Source organism: Danio aesculapii, chromosome 4 (assembly GCF_903798145.1).
Source record: "Danio aesculapii chromosome 4, fDanAes4.1, whole genome shotgun sequence".
Lineage (NCBI taxonomy): Eukaryota > Metazoa > Chordata > Actinopteri > Cypriniformes > Danionidae > Danio > Danio aesculapii.
The window spans coordinates 9161781-9179663 of NC_079438.1; the positions used below are offsets into that span (position 1 = coordinate 9161781).

Genomic DNA, 17883 nt, shown 5'->3' on the forward strand with positions numbered 1-17883 from the left:
TGCACAGCCATGGAGCCCGGGTAGCTCAGTCGGTAGAGCATCAGACTTTTAATCTGAGGGTCCAGGGTTCAAGTCCCTGCTTGGGCGTGTAAGGCTCTTCTTGTGGAGCCACAGTTTTTGCCAGTGAGCTATCGCTTGCTGAAAGTTTCATCTGGATGCACAACACGTGTACTAGGCATGAGGACATGGAGAGCACAGGCAGTCTTGTAGTTGCGGCCGAGTGGTTAAGATGATGTATTAGAAATCTGTTGGGGTCTTCTCTCGCTGGTTCGAGTCCTGCAGACCACGTGCTCGTCCTCTTCCTTTTTAAACTTGCAACAGTCATCAAATGTTTGCAATTCCAGCGTTACTTGGGAAAAGCGGAGTGCTGGTAGGAGGAGAAAAACAACAGCGTGCGCTCACTGAACCGAAAGGGGCAAATCAGAGGGAGGAACATGTCGCACAGGGTCCACGACGGCTGTCCGGTAACTCGCCGTGATCGGATTGTGGTCAGTACTCTGCTTTGTAGCCGCAGCAACCCCGCTTCGAATCAGGGTCACGGCAGGATTCCTTACGGTGACATTGGCATCACGCCCCCCTCTTGCCACCTGTTTTGTACAGCCCACTTTTCAGTGCACGCTGCTACTGTGACACGTCACAAGTGCTTAAATCTAAGCTAATCTCCCAGTGATCCCGGATAACTCAGACGGTAGAGCGTCAGACTTTTCATCTGACGTTCCTGGGTTCAAGTCCCTGTTTGGGCGTGTAAGCCAACTTTTGTAGAGCGTGGAGGATTCGGATTTCTACCTTCCTATCCATCTCAGCATGAATCAACGTTTTTCCTTTCCTTATCATCTTGTTTCTCATTATTTTTATATAATTATTTGATTATCTGAATGAGTAATTAACTTTGAATTGATTTTAACTAATGAATAAGTTAACACATTGCTTAATATAAGAACGTTCAGTGCTTTTGCCTGTCTCTTTATAACTTTTTCAGGAGCCACCAAACTAAGTCAGAGGTCACGGAGGCCTTGAGTGGAGCTGAGGGCTGAGGACCGGAAGCAACTGTCTCCGTTGTTATTTCTAAGAGTTAATACTATCTAAAATGTCTTAAGGGGTCTTGCTGTTTTTACGGTTAATTCTTTTAAGGTGATTCTACTTTTTATTCAAGATAGACTTTGTGTAGTAAGGATATAACTCCCTGAATGTAGATTATACCAGTTTTTAACCAGTTTTGATAAAGACGGCTGAGACTACACTCAGCCTCGGATAAGAAACAGATTATTCTTTAAGTGTGTGTGTTCTATTTGATTGTGGATCCGTTTCATAGGTCTGGAGTCAGCTCTGAACAGTCTAGTGGATGTCTGACGTTTATGCTTGAGATACTGTTCAGAATTGTACGCACGCACCCCACGTGGACATTTTCCTAGTCTATCTGTGTTTTATCCAATCAGGTTAGAACACCTATATGCGTGACGCAGTTAATGACCTTATGTGAGAGTAAAATTGTTATTGATTTGTGATTGTAAGCAGAGCGGCCTAGGAAGTCATGGCGAGTGTTTAAGCTGGCTTCTGCTGATGTAACTGCAAACTATCTTCAGTAACCTTTATTTATTTATATAAATCTCTGACTCCGGCTCTTCTTCGTCTGACAGACTGGTCATTCTTTGGGTTAAACTGCATACCATCCCTATAAGCGACATCTATTGCTGGTGAGCTCTTGCTTGCTCTACATGTCATCGGGCAGCACGACCAATGCGCCAGGCAAGAGCACAATGGAATGGTCAAGCTTCGTAGTCGTGGCCGAGTGGTTAAGGCGATGGTCTAGAAATCCATTGGGGTCTCCCCGCGCAGGTTCGAATCCTGCCGACTACGTCCAGGCTGCGCGCAGGATTTAGTTTGCGACTTTCCTTTATTGTTTGCAACCCCAGTGTTTCTGGGGAAAAGGGATGTGCTGGTAGGCAAAAGCAACAAAAATAAAACCGCAGCGCGCGCAAACTGACTGCCCTGGGGGCCCTTCATTTTCAAAGACGTATGACAGAGAGCGAGGTTCCAGCGGCTGTCCCGTAGCTCGCCGTGATCGTATAGTGGTTAGTACTCTGCGTTGTGGCCGCAGCAACCCCGGTTCGAATCCGGGTCACGGAATGCTTTTCAAGGTGGCATTGACGTTGCACTCTGTGATGCCATCCGTAATCTCCAGCCTCCTTTTAGTGCAGGCTGTGCTAATGGCACGTCCTGAATGTTTACGTTTCCTAAAGTGTGGAAGACTAGGGATTCGATATGAGCAGCGGGTCCTTTGATGCCAGCATGCTGTGTAGGTAAGCATTGATCAAGTCACGCTTCTAAGGCATGGAAGGAATCGTTTCAATGGTTAAGTCTCCATTTATTGCCACAACAACAGAAAGACCTTCTGCAGTTGTCACTGATCTTTTTGTCTCCTATATGACATTGAGTCCAAACTACTGTGTTTTACTGACGTCTACACCTACAACAACCATAAACCCAACCTCACAGTAACCTGTTGTGTTTTAGCAACATCTACACCAACCACAAGTCCAAACGCCACCTCACGGTAAACTTTTGTGTACCGTAAAGGTCTGCGCCGACCACAACCCTAAACCTTGCCTACTTGCGTGGCACAGCCATGGAGCCCGGGTAGCTCAGTCGGTAGAGCATTAGACTTTTAATCTGAGGGTCCAGGGTTCAAGTCCCTGCTTGGGCGTGTAAGGCTCTTCTTGTGGAGCCACAGTTTTTGCCAGTGAGCTATCGCTTGCTGAAAGTTTCATCTGGATGCACAACACGTGTACTAGGCATGAGGACATGGAGAGCACAGGCAGTCTTGTAGTTGCGGCCGAGTGGTTAAGACGATGCATTAGACATTGGCATCACGCCCCCCTCTTGCCACCTGTTTTGTACAGCCCACTTTTCAGTGCACGCTGCTACTGTGACACGTCACAAGTGCTTAAATCTAAGCTAATCTCCCAGTGATCCCGGATAACTCAGACGGTAGAGCATCAGACTTTTCATCTGACGTTCCTGGGTTCAAGTCCCTGTTTGGGCGTGTAAGCCAACTTTTGTAGAGCGTGGAGGATTCGGATTTCTACCTTCCTATCCATCTCAGCATGAATCAACGTTTTTCCTTTCCTTATCATCTTGTTTCTCATTATTTTTATATAATTATTTGATTATCTGAATGAGTAATTAACTTTGAATTGATTTTAACTAATGAATAAGTTAACACATTGCTTAATATAAGAACGTTCAGTGCTTTTGCCTGTCTCTTTATAACTTTTTCAGGAGCCACCAAACTAAGTCAGAGGTCACGGAGGCCTTGAGTGGAGCTGAGGGCTGAGGACCGGAAGCAACTGTCTCCGTTGTTATTTCTAAGAGTTAATACTATCTAAAATGTCTTAAGGGGTCTTGCTGTTTTTACGGTTAATTCTTTTAAGGTGATTCTACTTTTTATTCAAGATAGACTTTGTGTAGTAAGGATATAACTCCCTGAATGTAGATTATACCAGTTTTTAACCAGTTTTGATAAAGACGGCTGAGACTACACTCAGCCTCGGATAAGAAACAGATTATTCTTTAAGTGTGTGTGTTCTATTTGATTGTGGATCCGTTTCATAGGTCTGGAGTCAGCTCTGAACAGTCTAGTGGATGTCTGACGTTTATGCTTGAGATACTGTTCAGAATTGTACGCACGCACCCCACGTGGACATTTTCCTAGTCTATCTGTGTTTTATCCAATCAGGTTAGAACACCTATATGCGTGACGCAGTTAATGACCTTATGTGAGAGTAAAATTGTTATTGATTTGTGATTGTAAGCAGAGCGGCCTAGGAAGTCATGGCGAGTGTTGAAGCTGGCTTCTGCTGATGTAACTGCAAACTATCTTCAGTAACCTTTATTTATTTATATAAATCTCTGACTCTGGCTCTTCTTCGTCTGACAGACTGGTCATTCTTTGGGTTAAACTGCATACCATCCCTATAAGCGACATCTATTGCTGGTGAGCTCTTGCTTGCTCTACATGTCATCGGGCAGCACGACCAATGCGCCAGGCAAGAGCACAATGGAATGGTCAAGCTTCGTAGTCGTGGCCGAGTGGTTAAGGCGATGGACTAGAAATCCATTGGGGTCTCCTCGCGCAGGTTCGAATCCTGCCGACTACGTCCAGGCTGCGCGCAGGATTTAGTTTGCGACTTTCCTTTATTGTTTGCAACCCCAGCGTTTCTGGGGAAAAGGGATGTGCTGGTGGGCAAAAGCAACAAAAATAAAACCGCAGCGCGCGCAAACTGACTGCCCTGGGGGCCCTTCATTTTCAAAGACGTATGACAGAGAGCGAGGTTCCAGCGGCTGTCCCGTAGCTCACCGTGATCGTATAGTGGTTAGTACTCTGCGTTGTGGCCGCAGCAACCCCGGTTGGAATCCGGGTCACGGCATGCTTTTCAAGGTGGCATTGACGTTGCACTCTGTGATGCCATCCGTAATCTCCAGCCTCCTTTTAGTGCAGGCTGTGCTAATGGCACGTCCTGAATGTTTACGTTTCCTAAAGTGTGGAAGACTAGGGATTCGATATGAGCAGCGGGTCCTTTGATGCCAGCATGCTGTGTAGGTAAGCATTGATCAAGTCACGCTTCTAAGGCATGGAAGGAATCGTTTCAATGGTTAAGTCTCCATTTATTGCCACAACAACAGAAAGACCTTCTGCAGTTGTCATTGATCTTTTTGTCTCCTATATGACATTGAGTCCAAACTACTGCGTTTTACTGACGTCTACACCTACAACAACCATAAACCCAACCTCACAGTAACCTGTTGTGTTTTAGCAACATCTACACCAACCACAAGTCCAAACGCCACCTCACGGTAAACTTTTGTGTACCGTAAAGGTCTGCGCCGACCACAACCCTAAACCCTCCATGGCTTGCGAGGCACAGCCATGGAGCCCGGGTCGCTCAGTCGGTTATTGCTAGGCGGTTTCTAAGGTGTTGCTAGGTGGTTGCTATGCGGTTGCTAAGGTGTTGCTAGGCGGTTGCTAAGGTATTGCTAGGTGGTTGCTGAGGTGTTGCTAGGTGGTTGCTAGGCGGTTGCTAAGATGTTGCTAAGGTGTTGCTAGGTGGTTGCTAGGCGGTTGCTAAGATTTTGCTAAGGTGTTGCAAGGCGGTTGCTAAGTGGTTGCTAAGGTGTTGCTAGGTGGTTGCTAGGCGGTTGCTAAGGTGTTGCTAGGTGGTTACTATGCAGTTGCTAAGGTGTTGCTAGGCGGTTGCTAAGGCATTGCTAAGTGGTTGCTAAGGTGGTTGCTAGGCGGTTGCTAAGGTGTTGCTAGGCAGTTGCTAACCATTTTAGCCATGGCTGTTATTGCTAGGTGGTTGCTATGCAGTTGCTAGGTGGTTGCTAGGCGGTTGCTAAGGTGTTGCTAAGGTGTTTGCTAAGGCGGTTGCTAAGGTGTTGCTAGGTGGTTGCTATGCAGTTGCTAAGGTGTTGCTAGGTGGTTGCTATACGGTTGCTAAGGTGTTGCTAGGTGGTTGCTAAGTGGTTGCAATGGTGTTGCTATGCGGTTGCTAAGTTGTTGCTAGGCGGTTGCTAGGTGGTTGCTAAGGTGTTGCTATGAAGTTGCTAAGGTGTTGCTAGGCGGTTGCTAAGGTGTTGCTAGGTGGTTGGTAGGCAGTTGCTAAGATGTTGCTAAGGGGTTGCTAAGGTGTTGCTAGGTGGTTGCTAAGGTGTTGCTATGTGGTTGCTAGGCGGTTGCTAAGGCGTTGCTAGGTGGTTGCTATGTAGTTGCTAGGTGGTTGCTAAGGTTGCTAGGCAGTTGCTAAGTTGTTGCTATGTAGTTGCTAGGTGGTTGCTAAGGTGTTGCTAGGTGGTTGCTATGAAGTTGCTAAGGTGTTGCTAGGCGGTTGCCAAGGTGTTGCTAAGGTGTTGCTAGGTGGTTGCTAAGGTGTTGCTAGGTGGTTGGTAGGCAGTTGCTAAGATGTTGCTAAGGGGTTGCTAAGGTGTTGCTAGGTGGTTGCTAAGGTGTTGCTATGTGGTTGCTAGGCGGTTGCTAAGGTGTCGCTATGTGGTTGCTAAGGTGTTGCTATGTGGTTGCTAAGGCGTTGCTAGGTAGTTGCTAAGGTGTTGCTAGGCGTTTGCTAAGGTGTTGCTCTGTGGTTGCTATGTGGTTGCTAGGAGGCTTCTAAGGCATTGCTAGGCGGTTGCTTAGGTGTTGCTAGGTGGTTGCTAGACAGTTGCTAATGTGTCGCTAGGCGGTTGCCTACAAGACATTGTGCCCAGGAGCCTCTGAATTATTAATCCAGTCTGGTGATGGGAAATTCAGATTTTTAAAGCGGATGTTAGGACTCAACATTATGTAGTCAGCAATAGAAACTTCAGTCAGTTAAAAAAATCACCATGATCTGAAAAATGTCTTACAGTAAAGTTTTGCAACCCAATTAAAAAATAAAACACCAGCGAAGAAACTCAACACAGAAAAAAGTGTGGAGTCCCATGAAGGAGCTCCGCATGGAGACTGTTGTTTTGTGTTTACCTCTTAATTAAAGTTGTTGCACGTCCACTGGTTCCTGTCTCAAAATGAGCGAATTTGAGCCACTTGCACATTAAGGAAGCGTTCAGAAAAAAACAAAACACCAGCGAAGAAACTCAACACAGAGAAACATAAACACCTACTGCCAGCTAGCGTTTCGGAAGTGTATTGCAGAGCAACAGAAACAGTGTGCAGAGGTATAAGTGCACGGCTACGTGCAAGGCTTGCGCCGTGGATCACGCTGATCACTTGACACAGAAGTATAAACCAGGCTTTATTGTTCAACATTAACTGCAACATGTTTCTTCTGGTTTTGTTGGAGAGAAACTAGACAGAATGCCTGAGTCTAAAAACGGCAGCATAGCTGACCTTGGATTTCTGTCAAAATATGGTTTCAGTGCCCTTGCATTCTTCATTACCTTACCCCAGTCCCTGTACAGCCCAATAAATACATCCCAATCTCAACCCTTTTCTCTGCCGTTGTAACTCCGCCCCCTTTACCAGATTACCCACAATTCTCCTCTTCCAGATTCACATAAGTGGTGTATACTTTTCTTTAAGTAAAATGAAACAATGTATAAGTAATTATTTTTGGACAAATCAATACCCTGTTCTGCTTCTGTTTCTTTAACATGTTGCAACTTTCGTTGAGCTCCTAAACATGCAGCAGGCTGGATTAATCTGTACCACAACATTCTTCAGAATGCGAGCAGAAGCACCAGGCTCTCTAAAATGCAAAAGCAATTGAACGACGAGAATGGGATTTGAACCCACACAGATGGAGCACAGTGGATTAGCGGTCCATCCCTGCCGGAGGCTGGATTAACTGTTACCATAACATCCTTCAAAACGCTAAGAGGGTGTGAGTAAAACACCTTCCACGGAAGCACCGGGCTCTCTCAAACACCAGAGAAAATGAGTGACAAGGATGGGATTCAAACCCACACATGCAGTGCACAATGGATTAGAAGTGCATCACCTTAACTACTCGGCCACCTCATTAGCACAATCGATTAACTGTCCGTCGCTTTAACCACTCAGCCACCTTGTCACATATGTTCTCGCTTTCCTGATGGAGGCTGGACTGTGGCACATATGTGTATATGTATGTTCTTGCAACTATTTTGCAAAAATATTCGGTAAGATGACATTCAATTTTGCCATAACATGCTTAGAAGCACGAAGATGGTGCGAGTAAGATAAGTTCCCCGTAAGCACCAGGCTCTCTTAAATGAGCGACGAGGATGGGATTCAAACCCATGCATGCAGAGCACAATGGATTAGCAGTCCATCACCTTAACCACTCGGCCACCTCGTCATGCATGTAGCCACTTTCCTGATGGGGGCTGGACTTTGGCATATATGTATGTATTTGCAGCTACTTTCGATACAGATGACATTAAATTTTGCAGCAACACCCTTCAAAACGCTAAGAGGGTAAAAGTATCACACCTTCCACTGAATTACCGGGATCTCTCAAATGTCAGAGCATTTGAACGACGAGGATGGGATTCGAACCCACGCGTGCAGAGCACAATGGATTAGCAGTCCATCGCCTTAACCACTCGGCCACCTCATCACATAGGTTGCCACTTTACTGATGGAGGCTGGACTGTGGCACATATGTGTACATGTATGTTTTTGCAACTATTTTCGGTAAGATGACACTCAATTTTGGCATAACATGCTTCGAAGCACAAAGAGGGTGCAAGTAAGTTACACTGTAAAAACAATTCTGTAAAATTTCCGGAAAAATACTGGCAGCTATGGTTGCCAGAACTTTTTCTTTAAAATTGTTTTCATAGAAAAATGTTGTATTTTTAACAAGAGTAAATTGTATTCATTAACTGATGCAATGATCATTTACAAACCTTTGAGTTAATTATTTATATTTGCAGAAAACAACTACGTTTTATTTGGCATTTACTGGCATTAAAATCAACATTTTAAATGTCTAAGTAATATATCTGAGCATATTGAGAACCATCGTACATCAGTTCACTACAAAAACTCATTAAATAAAGTCATTAAATGCATTATTGTGTTCATGTGTGACTGTAATTAACACACACTTTCACTGCATTAGTAACTACACAGTTACCTTTAAACAAAAGAAGATGCAGCATAACATCAGGTTCACTGAGTTCATCTTGGACTTGCACACAGATGCTACTATCCTCCACAATGGTGAAACAAAAATGTTTTACAGTATTTTGCTGTTGTTTTTCCTGATTTTACAAAAAAATACTGGCAGCTGTGGTTGCCAGTAATCTACCGTTTTTAACATTTTACATTTGTAAATTCAATCTACAGAATATTTCTGTTAAAAATACATTCCACAGTCTGTATTTTTCATCGAACACATTTAACCCCTCAAATCCCAGAGCAAAATCCTCACTAGTGTCCTCACTACAGAGGGTTGAACACTCAGACAGTGATGACGTTAATGAGATAAATAAGTGTCTAATTAAAGGAGGATTAATAATTATTGATGAACAAGTGTTAACAAGCAGAATCACTGAAGGAAAGAACAACAAGACCAAATAAAACAAATTACAGCCAAAATCAAAGATGAAATCAACTGAGAATAAAACTCTAAAAATAATAATTAATAAAAATAATTACACAATAAAACTTTTATTTGTCAAGATCTCAGAAGAGATCATTAAACAACTCCACAAACATCAGGAGCGTCACTTATTACTGACCTTTGACTTTATTTCTGTCACATGAACAAAAGCTCTTAATGAAATTGTCGTTCATTTGAAGTCACCATGATGGAGGACAGAGTCTGCTTTAGTCGGGATCTTCAACTTCTTGATTTATAACACTTTAAACTTTGGTTGCATTTATTAATTGTGTAATCACACTAATTGTTTAGCATGAAAAGTCAAAACAAACATAAAATTAAGTGTGATGAGATAAACTGTCATATCAAAGCCATTCTTGTTGAATATCATCTTAAGTGTGAGAATCGAATACAATACATAAATGAAGCCACTGGAACTTCAGCAATCAATGATAATTTAACAGGTCTAAATACATCAGTCATTATGAGAACGTTTGAACTATGGCAGAACTTGAAAACACACAGATGTCAACAATTAGTCTTTGAATCTTAATAATGGTGACTAACAAAACATAAAAATCAAATAAAAAACAACCCAGAACAACTACTGAAATATTACACCCCAAAAACAAAATAAATTAAAGGCAAAGAAAGAAATGTTAAGAGCATAAAGCGGCATAATTTATTCATGCTGTGAGTTTTTTTTTTGTACGATGCTTGCACCATGAATGAAGCAGCTTTTTTTTAGCAACCATTTTTGAGGTTCATATCCTGATTCTTGAAGTCTGTGTGTCTTAGATGAGTTGCTTAAGCTCTCTAGGTTTTCTGAATGAAACTCTGATTTGTTCCATCATAATTGTTTGTTGATCTTTCTAGTAGGGATCTTTCACAGTGTCGAGATCCCGAAGCGCAAGTGTTTCGAGACACTGTACCGAAGCATGATCCGAAACACCCAGGTCACGTGATTAAAGTGTTTCGAAACACCTGGTCACGTGACCAAAGCGATTCAAAGCATCGATCAATTCTGAAGCTTTTCAAGACCTGGAGAGTATGTGTTTGACTGACAGGGTCAGATGACAGTGACTCTCATATGGCCTAGTGGACCGTGCATGTGCGTGTTGTTTGAGGCTTTAAATGACTTTTGGGTTCGAATCCCGACTTGTACAAATACTCCAAAATCCAGATTTTATGTATTTTAATCATGCTACTGTTTATGGTGTAGTCTAGATAGGATACAGCTGCAGATATGCCATCAATTTAACATAATTTTTGTAACTAAAACAATAATTAATATTTTACAGTACTTTGATGGTTGGGTTTAGGGTTTGGGTAGAAGTTAATAAAATACAATAAATGGGAAATTTAATGAATAACATAAATAATTCTTGTTAACTTCTGTCCACAACTGTATCTGATCTATCAACAACCCTGTTTCATGACCAAAACAAGCCAAATTTATTTACAAAGTGTTCATTCGGTTGTCAGACTAATGTTGAAACAGAACGATGCACGAACAAAGCCTCTCAAACTGATATTAAAGCATTTCAAAATAACTGTATCAGCCTGGATTCGAACCCACAATCACCACATGGTAGTCAGAAACCCTAACCACTCCACTATAACACTTGAGGCTTCGAGCCCCCAAAGTGGGGTTGAGTGCACTGAACCAGTGCAATACATAAAACATGACCACTAGGCGTCACTGTAGAGTGGGGTTTCGAAACGTCGACACATTTGCTTCAACTGTTTCAATGTTTCATGAAGCCTCGCTTTGCCCACCACTACTTTCTGGAAGCTGTACTATTGTCTCAGATAACATCACATAAATTAAATATAATTAATTACAACTTTTTTGTTACTTATTAAAAACAATTCTGTTATAAGTATTTAAAAGTTTTCATGTCTTGCTGTAACTGTTGAGTTTCAAAAACACAGTTATAACAGCCAGAGAAGCATTTAAATTCAAGCAAAAATGTTCAAGAGCTCAACTAATGCAGCCTCTGATCTCCATGATGGTGAGGTCAAATCAAACATTTTCAATAAAAATATAAACCTCTGTTAATTATCAAATATTCTTGCAGATATGAGAGAATTGAACTCAAACTGTAATCAGTGAAGCTGCTAATGCTGTTATTTAATGAAGTTGTTTAATTCTCTGTTTTAATTCAGTTGGTTTGGTGTGAGGCTGTGTCTGCAGTTTTATTTCTTGTTCTTTCCTTCAGTGATTGTGCTTGTTAACAGCAGGTGTTCATCAATTCACTTATTTGTGGTCATTCACTCTGTCTAGTGGACTAAACTAATTGACTAATTTAGGGACTAGTGAATGAGGGTGTGTGGTGAGATTTCAGACACTCTGATTAGTTTCTCATAAACAAAGGTTAGATCTGTTACAGTTATTTTCCGTATTTTGTACAGAAATGAGCTGTTAGTCATTTAACAGGTTTTCACTGTGGATTGTACAGACTTTTACTGTTAAAATCACAGACATTTTTTACAGTGTGTGCATTCCGTATTTCAGGTGAGATGTTAAACCGAGGTCCTGACACTCTGTGATCATTAAAAATCCCAGGATATCTTTTGAAAAAAAAAGAGTAGGGGTATAACTCCGGCATCCTGGCCAAATTTGCCCACTGGAGCTTTGAGTGTCCAGAAAAGCGCTATAGAAATGTAAAGAATTATTAATTATCATTGTAGTGATGCCTACACCAAGTTCAAGTTGACTAATATAAATGTATTATCAATTGATCTTACTTTAATTTTTATTAGCAAATGATCAACTTTAGCTTTCAAAAATGTTTAATGTCTTTAATTCTTACTTTATTCTTGGTCCCACTTTATATTAGCTGGCCTTAACTACAATGTTCTTGCATCAAAAAAATAAATACAATGTAATTACTGTGTTCATAATGTATTTGCAGAACACCTGTGGTGCTCTTGAGGTGAGATACGGGTTGGGCTAGGAACAGGTTTGGTGGTATAGGTAGGTGTAAGAGATGGACAACAATGTAATTACAGATGTAATTACATATAGGTATTTTATCATAAGTACAAAAAAGATGTATTTACACAATAAGTACATTGTAACAAATGTATTTCAAAGCACATAGTAGTTTGAGCCACCTAATATAAATTTGAACAGAAACTCATAAAGGTTTATAACCACTACAGGGTCATTAAATAATTAAATAATTAATACATTTTAGTTTTTGGGTGAACCATCCATGTATATTTTAACTTAAATTGATTTAAAAAAAAAATACTTGCCCTATGACTACTATTTGACAACTACTGTTCGAATGGTATAAACTGTTGGTCATGTATTTCTTTTTTTAAACTTGCTGTCATGTTCACTAGCGATTTGAGGACTACAGAGATCGCTGGTGAACTACAATTCAGCCATGAACTACAGATCCCTTCATTCCACTATACATACACCAGGTTTCACTTCCACTGATTACACACACAGCTGAATCCTGTCACTAATGATTTGTTGGACTATTTATACACCCTGCACCCGTTTGTTTTTGTATGGTATGTTGTTTATGTGTTGTGGTCCTGTACCTTTCCTTAGTTTCTTGTTTTGTTTATTATTGTTCTTTTGATACTTTGATTTTTGCATTCCCTGTTGTTTTTCTGTTATCTGCACGATTATTTCTTCATTAAATGCATTTGGATCCTACCTTTTTGTATCTGTGTTTTCAACATACCGTGACACTTGCATGCTTCCAAGTCAAGTCTTAAACCTTGGTTTTAGTAAAAACAAAAGTGCTCAAGTAAAACTTTTGTTTCATATGGTTTTGCTCTCTTAAAAACCTAAAATAATGCTGTTGGGTGGTACCGTGTTACACAACTCTTGCAAATTTATCATTTTACGAAAATGCAGGAATACTATAAAGTTATTATATTACTAAATGTCTTGCTTCATATATTTTTTTACCTTTGCTGTGGTGTAAGTTGAAGAGTTTATTTTACCCTTCCCACTCTCCCAGATGTGAACTCTCATGTGAGAGAGCTCAATCTCATCTCCTTTGAAAAGCTCCAGTAGGGCTATGTCCCTCCAAAGTGAGACATTGATTGTGTTCTCTTCAGACTAAAGTCGAGGATTGGGACCTGTTGTCCTTGCACCTCTGTCATCCTCAGTGCTTGGATCTGCCAAATTGGAGCACAGCAGTGATGGGTAAGTAAATCAGTTCACTCAAATGAATAATGAAAATTCTGTCACTGTTTACTCGCTCTTTATTTCAAACCTGTTCAAATCTTCTGTTGAACACTAAAGAATATTTTATGAAGAATGCTGAAAACCATTGACTTCTAAAGTATTTGTTTTTCCTTCTGTGAAAATCAATGATTACAGCCCAGCAAGCAATAGCCGTCATTTCACCGGCTAGGTGAAGTATAGACCAGATCTAGCCCGGCTACGTGTAACCCAATTTTAGCCCGAATAACCTTAAATTTGGTTGCATGTTGTTTTTCTGCTAAATAAAGCTTGTGATACGTATGATACTTCGTCATGCAAGAAAGGTCAATAGCGTTTATGAGGTTCCTGCGAGTAATAGACGTAGTTTCAGTTTCTCTGTGAAGTATAGACCCAATCTAGTCCGGCTATGTGTAACCTATCTCTAGCCCAAAAAAATTTTAATTGCTTACCTGTCTTTTTTTTGGCAAAATACCTTGTAATATGTATGATATTCCTTTAAAGGGCACATCGGTTACCCCTTTTTTTACCCTTCGGCTACCCCTCAGTAAGCAGATCTCACGTAACGTGTGTGAGAAATACTACAGTAAGAACTTTAATAATCAGTATTTGATGCATTTTTTTGTGGATTTGCAACAATGAGTCACACACAATGTCATTACAAAGTTTACACACACACACACACAGCAGGGCACAACACACATCGGACACAAACACATATCGCACACACATACACACACAAACGTAGCGCAGACATACACACACACACACACACACTTAGCTCAGACACGAAGACACACACACACAGCTCAAACACCAAGACACACACACACACACACAGAGAGAGAGCGCGTTAAACTTTGCACTCGTTTTGCACGCATGTGACATGATACTGGTAATATCCACTGCTGTATGGATATCTCTTATATTAATGTATATTAATAACCGGGATTGAAGCGTCTTCCTTTATAATTGTTCTGACACGCGGCTGTGCTGATTAAGTGAATCTGAAGTGAATCGCTGTAATTCATTACACACATGCTCTGTTTTAAAGAGCCCATATTATACATGAAGTAGGGTCATATTTAGGTTGTAAGGGTCTCCAACAACAGTCTAATATGCATGCAAGGTCAAAAAACACTTTGATGGTCTTATAATCTGCATTTAGTTTTACCTAATTATCCCAGCGACTCCCATATGAATCGTTCAGTGATTCATTTGTTCCCAAACCCCTCCTCAGCGCGAAGCTAATCTGCGCTGATTGGACCGATGACAGCCTGCTGCGATTGGTCCACACAGACAAGGTTTCAGCACGAGACAGATTGAAATGCCCAGCTGCTAATCAACAATATAAAAGTAGTCACAGTGCATACACGCTTCATAGTGGATTTTGGCTGCCAGTGGGTGAATGTAAATACAGTCGATGGACTTTTTACAGTTTTAATCGCACGTACTTACACTTGTGAAATGGGGGAAGAAACTGATTCATGATGCACTGATCCATGTTCTGACAGTCTTTACTGATCCTTCCTTTTACAAACTGATGAAGTCTTCTTTGTAAGCATGTTTTCAGAAGCACTAGAACTGCTCAAGGCTAGGCTATATTGCTGAGGTTTCATCTTTGGGTGAACTGTCAATAATATCCATCTGCACAGCGTGACTTCATTCGACCGGTGTCTGTCTGTGTGTGTGTGTGTGACTTTTTTTCTGCGTTAGTGGGCGAGGCCACAGGTTTCAAATCTCCCGGGTTTGCGCGCACAACTACTTGTGTTTCGTAGCCGCGTCATCACGAAACACCTAATGACTCGTTATCAAGACGACTCGTTTGAAGCACTATGAGTCGACTCTTTTATAGATGAATCAATAGTTTTAAACACTGTACACTTACAGATTTAAGCCTTAGCTGGATATTTCACTTCACTTAGAGCTGTGTTACACACTACATGGAAGGCCATTTTCAAAAACCCATAATATGGGCTCTTTAAAACATTTGTAAAACTCACTCTTGATCACGTTTGATGATGATTGATGATCCTAGCGAACTGAACACACCTTTTATTCTCGGCTGCTTTGCGCTCATCCTCTCTTGATTATATGATTATACACGTGACTAACGGACATGTTAATGCGCGCAGCTGTCAATCAATATTGGTGGGCAGGGGGACCGCACTCCTACATAAAGTTGCGGTCGATCTGAAAACCGCTACAATTGGTCCACCGTTTTTATGTTGTTAAATTTGAAAAAAAAGGACTGGGTGTGTTTATTTCAACCCAATATGACTGTCTATACACTATACTTACACACATTTCTGTCTAAACAGCTTGAAAAGTTAATTTTTCACCATATGTGCCCTTTAAAGACACATAAGTATTCTCCAGTATAGTTATTTCTCTTTTTTCTTTCTACTTATTTTCCATCCACATTTTTTTCTTTTACTACTGTGAAGATAAAATATCAACAGCAGAAGGCTTAATTTTTGTGATTCTTTGCTTTATTTTGTTAACATATTATTGTTATTGTTAACTCTCTTTATTTTGGTATACATATATCACGCTTAGTTAATTAACATCAAGTCGATTTAATTGACAGATCTTAAAACAACTTTGTGTGAATTCAGCTGGGGCAGCAAATATGCAAACCAAATTACATTTTTTGGACAGAAAATATGAAATTACTTCCTGAGACAATGCTGGACGGCTCTGTGGAGCTGGTCACTACCTCAATGGATGTGAGGACGGGGGCAGAAACTTGAAGGTCCTGTGTCTGTACAACCAAGCAGTTTTGTACATTTGTACAAAGTACATTTTGTAAATATATATCTATAAGTAACAGTAACTCATCAGAATTTTTTGCAACCATTACTTTATTTGAACATTAATGTATTATAATACATTGGAAATGAATGACTGCTGCTAAACTGTAAAATTTTGTCACAGAGCTTATATGCAGAACAAAAAGTTTATAGAATGGTGCTTATTTTTACTATATATGTTTTTATGCACTAAAAGAATATTACAGAGATGTTTTATTGAGATTTAATGTGACTGTACTTAATAAAAATACGAATTTACGTAAAAATAATGCTTACACCACATTCTCTCAGAAAACTATGTGGATAATGACAATACTTACAGTCGTGCTTGGTGTAGAAGCACTACACACTGCTGAACTGGGCTGGACGTCAACCTGTGATGGTCTTTTAGCCACACTAAGATTTGGCTTTGCTGCAGCAATGGTGGGATCCGGAAAATCTTGGTTTGGTGAACTCAAAAAGGGCAAGACAAAAAACATTTCATTAAAAACACTGTGTTCACAATGGCAAAATGTACACTACTGTTCAAACGTTTGGGATCTGCTCAATGTATTTTGTTAGGTTTTAGTTATGTTTATGAAGGCTACATTTATTTGGTCAAATATACAGTAAAAACTGGAATAATGTGAAATAATAATATAGGTAAATTAAATACATAAAGAATAATTTATGTTATTCTATCTTTGAAAACGTTATTACTGTTTCCCCAAAATATAAAGGAATGTTTCATGAGCAGCACAGAAAATCTAATAAAATCTACTTTATGTATGAGCAAATCAAACACAATAGAATTCTTTTTTATATATGCTTAATATGAAGCTTTTATATTTTAACAATTCCATTTTTTGAACATTAGTGTATATCACATTACATTTCAAGCAATGACAAACTATCTTTCTATATCTTTGTTGTACAATCAGTTTGTTTTCTCTACAGATTTCAGGTTCAAGCTGTTTTTGACCACCACCCTCTGCTACTTTTACAGGAAGAAATAAGATATAAGTTAGAATAGATTTAAATAGACAACAGGTTCATTGCAAATAAATGTGACAGATTAGGTTTTGATTAAAATGATAGTTTTCTGGATCATGGAGCAATATGCAAACTAATATTTTTTTACTACCAAAGGAATAAATTATTGCATTATGTTATATACAGTATTACTGTACTATTATTACATCATGCATTTCAACAAAAACATATATTGTATATTACAACATCACACTGTGTGTTATTTACAGTTGAAGCCTGAATTATTAGCCGCCTTGTTTTTTTATTCTCTCCAATTTCTGTTTATCGGAGAGATTTTTTAAATCACATTTCTAATCATAATAGTTTTAATAACTCATTTCTAATAACTGATTTCTTTTCTCTTTGCCATGATGACAGTAAATAATATTTGACTAGATATTTTTCAAGACACTTATATACAGCTTAAAGTGACATTTAAAGGCTTAACTAGGTTAATTAGGCAAGTTATTGGATGATGGTTTGTTCTGTAGACTATCGAAACAAAAATGAGCCTAAAGGGGATAATAATATTGACCTTGAAAAAAAAAATTATATATATATATATTTATTTATTTATTTATTTTTATATAATTTTTTTTTATTTAAATTAGTACTTTTTCTAAATAATACCTCCTACAGACTTGTTGTTTAGAAAAAGTACAAATTTTAGCTTCCACTTAAAATGAAAACAAAGTATTTACTATTAGTATTTGTTATGTATTATTAAATATCATTTTCTGAAGACAAGAGGTTGAAATGTAGCTTGAAAACTGTAACCCTGACC

The 17883-nt window shown here is 39.7% G+C and overlaps 6 non-coding genes across 6 annotated transcripts; 4 read left to right on the forward strand and 2 right to left on the reverse strand.

Annotated features, from left to right (window-relative positions):
- The first annotated feature begins 14 nt into the window (after positions 1-14).
- On the forward strand, positions 15-87 carry trnak-uuu (transfer RNA lysine (anticodon UUU)). The gene has a single exon. It is a non-coding gene; the product is annotated as a tRNA-Lys (tRNA).
- A 1688-nt stretch (positions 88-1775) lies between these two features.
- On the forward strand, positions 1776-1857 carry trnas-aga (transfer RNA serine (anticodon AGA)). The gene has a single exon. It is a non-coding gene; the product is annotated as a tRNA-Ser (tRNA).
- A 774-nt stretch (positions 1858-2631) lies between these two features.
- Positions 2632-2704, forward strand: trnak-uuu (transfer RNA lysine (anticodon UUU)). Its single transcript has one exon. It is a non-coding gene; the product is annotated as a tRNA-Lys (tRNA).
- Positions 2705-4075: 1371 nt separating this feature from the next.
- On the forward strand, positions 4076-4157 carry trnas-aga (transfer RNA serine (anticodon AGA)). The gene has a single exon. It is a non-coding gene; the product is annotated as a tRNA-Ser (tRNA).
- Positions 4158-7747: 3590 nt separating this feature from the next.
- On the reverse strand, positions 7748-7829 carry trnas-gcu (transfer RNA serine (anticodon GCU)). Its single transcript has one exon. It is a non-coding gene; the product is annotated as a tRNA-Ser (tRNA).
- Positions 7830-8008: 179 nt separating this feature from the next.
- On the reverse strand, positions 8009-8090 carry trnas-gcu (transfer RNA serine (anticodon GCU)). The gene has a single exon. It is a non-coding gene; the product is annotated as a tRNA-Ser (tRNA).
- Positions 8091-17883: the final 9793 nt, after the last annotated feature.